Below are 6,000 nucleotides of genomic sequence, written 5' to 3'. Positions count from 1 at the left end.
CACACAGCCGGCAAAGTCTTAATCTGTATAACCTATCAACTCAAGGTGATCAGATTTTCTATAAGTAAGCATGTAATTCTTTGTTCCTTGTAAGTATCTTAAAACTTTCTTTGTAGCTTTTCAATGCTCCAGACCTGGATTACTTTGATATCTACCAAGCATACCAACTGCAAAGCTAATATCTGGCCTCGTATAGGTTTAAGCATACATCAAACTCCCAACAATAGATGCATAAGGGATATTTTCCATATGTTTCCATTCCAAATCATTCTTTGGACATTGCATGAAACTAAACTTGTCTCCTTTTTGTATTGAAACAAGAGATGCTGAACATTTATCCATTCTGAATCTCTCTAAAACTTTATTAATATATGCATTATGAGACAAACCTAACAGTCCTTGTGATCTGTCACGGAATATTTATATTCCTATCACATAGTATGCCTCACCCATATCTTTCATTTCAAAGTTATTAGAGAGAAACCTCTTACTCTCACTTAATAGACCAAGATCATTAGTCGCAAGCAAGATATCATCAACATACAGAATCAGAAATATAAACTTACTCCCACTGACCTTCAGATATATACACCGATCAACGGTGTTTTCCTTAAATCCAAAGGACACAATAGTATCATTGAACTTAAGATACCATTGTCGAGTAGCTTGTTTAAGTCCATATATCGATCTCTTAAGTTTACACACCATGTGCTCCTTTCCTTCTTCAGCGAACCCCACCGGTTGGTCCATATAGACATCCTCTTCTAAATCCTCATTCAGAAAAGCAGTTTTAACATCCATTTGATGCAACTCAAGATCATAATGAACTACTAATGCCATGATAATTCTAAAAGAATCTTTCTTAGAAACAGGCGAAAATGTTTCCTTATAGTCAATGTCATCCTTCTGAGTAAAACCTTTGGCAACAAGACGGGCCTTGTAACGTTCAATATTGCCTTGAGAGTCACGCTTAGTCTTAAAGACCCATTTACACCCAACTCTCTTGCATCCTTCTGGCAATTCCACAAGGTCCCAAACGTCATTATGTGTCATTGATTTAAGCTCATCTTTCATGGCATCTAACCACTTATCAGAATTGTCACCATTAATGGCTTCTGAAAAAGAAATTGGATCATTATCAATGCTTAAGTCATTTTTTGACTCTTGTAGATAAACCACATAATCATTCGAAATAGCAGACTTTCTATCTCTGTGAGATCTTCTTAATACTATTTCTCGTGGTTGTTCTACTATCGGTTCATTATTAACCTCGGGATCATTAATTTGTTGTTCTTCTTGATTGTTGTAAGTTTCTACAACATGTGGAACAACTCTTGATAAAGAAGTACTAGTTATAGGAACTTGTACTCTAACTTCCTTAATCTCCACATTTCGTGAAGCTTCACTCCCACTGGTTTCACCATTTTCAATGAACCGAGCATTTTCAGTTTCAACGATTCTTATATTATGGGTAGGACAGTAAAACATATACCCCTTTGATTTTTTTGGATAACCAATGAAAAATCCACTGATTGTTCTTTCATCCAGTTTCTTTTCTTGTGGATTGTATATTCTTACTTCTGCCTGACAACCCCAAACATGCAGGTGTCTCAAACTGGGTTTCCTATTCGTCCATAACTCAAAAGGAGTCTTTTGAACAGCTTTACTAGGAACTTTGTTCAACAAATACATGATAGTCTTTAAAGCATACATCCACAATGATACAGGTAAACATGAATTACTTAACATACTCCTAACCATATCCATTAAGGTTCGATTACACCTTTCTGATACACCATTTTGTTGTGGTGTGCTTGGCATTGTGTATTGAGCACAAATACCACGTTTCTCAAGGAACTTAGCGAACGGACCAGGGTGTTGTCCACTTTCATCATATCTTCCATAATACTCACCACCTCTATCAGACCTTACGATTTTCACCTTTCTGTCTAATTATTTTTCCACTTCATTTATATAAACTTCCAAGGCATTTACTGACTGAGATTTCTCATGCAGTAGATAGACATGTCCCTAACACGAAAAATCATCGATAAAGGTGATGAAGTACTTCTCTTTATTGAAAGAATTTACATCAAACGGACCACATATATCAGTGTGTATGATTTCAAGAAGCTGAGTGCTTCTCGTGGCTCCTTTCTTTGAGTGTTTAGTTTATTTGCCTTTAATACAATCCACACACATTCAGATAAGTAAAATCTAAATCCGGAAGGATTTCATTCTTTACTAATCTTTGCATTCTTTCTTTGGAAATATATCCCAAACGTTTATGCCACAAATAAGCAGATCGTTCATCCACTAAACTACGTTTAGTGCCAACAGTGTGATGCAAAGTCATAAGAGTTTCAACATATAAATTATCCAAATTCAATTTATATAAACTATCATAAAGTGTACCAGATCCAATCATAAAAGTATGCTTAAACAAACTGAAACAACCATTCCCAAACTTAAAAGAATATCCAGCAATATGAAGCTTAGACAAAGAAATTAAATTCCTATTGATACTAGGTACATAAAAAGTATCCATAAGGTCTAAGTGATATCCAGTGTCGAGGATTAGACGATAAGTCTCGATCGCTTCCACTGGAACTTTCTCTTTATTGCCCATGAAGACAAACTTCTCATTTGGGTTTATGGTTCGGGTTGTAAGAAATCCTTGCATCACATTAGAAACATGAGTCGTACATCCAGAATCAATCCACCACGTATTATGGGGAACTTCAGTTAAGTTTGATTCAAAACATACGTAAGCATTATGCTCACCTTTCTTTTCGAACCAAGCCTTACGCTTTATGCAGTCCTTCTGGAAATGTCCAGACTTCCCGCAGAAATGACATTTGTCATTTTTCTTCTGGATTTTGGTTGAGGACTCTTCAATCTTCAGTGGTCCTTTACCCTTTCCATGTTTCTTAGCAACTTTCTTTCCAACAGCTCCTTGATTCTTCACATATTGAATAGAGTGGCTTCCTAAGTTCTTCAGTCGGGTCTCCTCTTGAACTAGCATACTGTGCAATTCATGCACATTCCACTTGTCTTTCATGGTGTTGTAGTTCATCTAGAACGGACCATACTCAGACGGTAATGAGTTCAGAATGAACTGCACGAGAAAACCTTCACCCATTGCCATTCCTAAAGACTTAAGTCTTGCTGCGATATTTGTCATCTCGATCACATGCTCATGCATAGTACAAGAACCGTCAAACTTCATAGTGGTCAACGTACTCATCAGTGTCCCAGCGAGAGACTTATCAGCAGTTTGGGAGCGCTCTTTCACAAATTTCATAAATTCTTTTGCATCATCAGTTTTGGGAAGAGCTGACTTTATATTGCTTGTTATGCTCATTCTCATAAACATTAAGGTAAGTCTGTTTGATCTTACCCAGACTTTGTAATAGGCTTTCTCTTCATTGCTATTAGCATCCGTGATAGCAGCCGGCTTTTCAACTAGAAGAGCTAGATCAAGATCCAACACACCTAAGTGAAATTGGACTTGCTCACTCCAGTCAGGGAAATTCAACCCATTAAAGACTGGAACAGACGAAGCATGCGCGTGTAAAGATACCGGAACAGAGACTGCAATTAACACATGCCTAACATTAATGCTTTGAGTCATAAAACTAAACGTAAAAACAGATTCAGATATAAGCAATCATTCTATGCATACTAATGTTCTCCTTTGGGAGATCCACTAATACACAAACATAAACATAATGATGCTAATCACATTATAACATTATTGATAATTAAAATATGCATCAACTAGAATCACCTACTACCTTTGGTTATATAAATAAAACTAGTGACGCATACAAAATTATTTACAATCATGTTCATTAATTATGAGAAGAATTAATCAACCTTTGGGCGATCCTTAAATGTCTTATAATTAATGAATTTTAATTAACCCATAAATTTAATTATTCATAATCTAGCATCCATACTATGGGTAATTAAAATAAAAAACATTAATAATTTGAAATCATATAAACTTTAAAATTTTGGCCACTTTGGTGACTAACAAAATTTATCATACTTAATTTCAAATAAATAAATACACATACATTTAATTGCTATAAACTTTATATAGCTTCCTAATTAATTTTAATTTAACAATAACAAACATAAATATTATTACAAATTAAAATAAAATTATTAATTATTTATATAAATAAAATAATTAATATTAATTTTATTGGTAACATAACCCAATAAAAATATTAAACTTTAATTTTAATAAACCATGTAATCACACGGTTCACACATTATAAAATTGGAAATCTTTCAATAGGCACGTTCACACAATTTTATGCCATTCACTTGCATTCATTACTTTATTCACACAATAACGGTTTTGTTTTAAACTTGCATTCAATGCCAAATCCACGTGCACAACAGGAACGGTTTTTAACTTTCATTCATTCCTTTATTCCAATTTCAAACAAAAATAACATGCACACGTAGCAGCGGAAAACATGATTCCAAATACACGTTAGTGCGTCGCGTGGTCCACTTTTACACGCAACAATTTCATTATATTTTTATTCAATTACCAATTAAAATAAAAAACACCATCACAGTAAAGCACGCATACAATTCTTGATCCATGGCAGCATTATCATTCATAAAATTAAATTAGGGTTTATAACATTAAGGAAAAATATCATAAGGGAGAAACATCACATAATAGGAGAATCATAAATCCTACAAACTTGGCTCTGATACCACATGTAAAAGTAATTAAGGATCTTTGCGTTCTTCAAATTTGTAATCTTGTGTGCTCTTCAACCACCGTTTCCCAATCTATCTCTTTGCCTTTCTTTCTCTTCTCACACGTTTTTGTTGGATTACCGTGAAAAGAACCTTATGGCCAGAGACAGAACCCTATTCCTTTTATAAACCAACGTCCATCAAGTTGGTTTTTATTTTATCTTTATCTTTATTTTATTTTATTATCACTTCCCATAATAATAATCAATAAGTCTTTATATTTTATTAAATCACAATTGGGCCCATCATAATATTTCAAATGAGTCACTAATAAAATTAATTCGTCAATTAATTCTAACATCTCCTAGCTTCAATCCTCATTTCTCAAGTCATTGTGATTTTCGTGAAATCAGATACACCGGTAAACCTAACTTTTTCCTTATATATTTTTATAATTTTCTTTCATTTTCGTACAAATCCTTATATATTTTAGATTTTTTTTTGTCTCTATCTTTTTTTCCCCTGTCAACCTTCAAAATTACTTGATGTTTTTATTTTCTTATATATCACAAGTAATTTTCAAGAACGCAATAGAGGAACAAAGTCCAACCATAGGTACAAGTTTTTTAAGTAAACCCTAAAGTTAACTTTTGATGTTATATAGATGATATTTTAATAACTTTTTTCTTATGTAGATTGTGATGGTGAATGCATTAGAAGGTGTCAAACATCATTAAGACCAAATATATGAAAATAAAAGAGTGTAATAATTTGGTTTAGTTGATATATCTATGTACCTTAGGTGGTGCACAATTACTTATCTATATAAAAAATAAATGTGTGTAATAATTTGGTTTGGTTGATATATCTATGTACCTTATGTGGTGCACAATTACTTATTAATAAAGTGAAGTTTGTTACCTAGTTTTGTTTTTAAGGTATTTTTCCTCATCTTTCATTCATGTCTTAAAGATACAACATAAATTACACATATTTTGAAGATGAAAGAATAGATAGTTAAATTCATCTTGAGCCATTACTAACTATTTAATCTAAAAAAAGCATTTCTAACATAAATTTAGATTCTTTGGTGAATTTTTAGTATTATTCTTCTATTATGCACTCAAAATATGGTGATATAAATTAATTTTGATATATATAGTTTTTAATTTAGTAACATGAATACCAAGATCAACATAAAAAATGTTAAATTATGCCTTTCGTCTCTATTTTTGTAGAAAAATATTAATTTGGTCCTTTATTTTTATTTAT

This window comes from Vigna unguiculata, chromosome 8 (genome assembly GCF_004118075.2).
Source record: "Vigna unguiculata cultivar IT97K-499-35 chromosome 8, ASM411807v1, whole genome shotgun sequence".
Lineage (NCBI taxonomy): Eukaryota > Viridiplantae > Streptophyta > Magnoliopsida > Fabales > Fabaceae > Vigna > Vigna unguiculata.
This window is presented reverse-complemented; position numbering follows the sequence as displayed.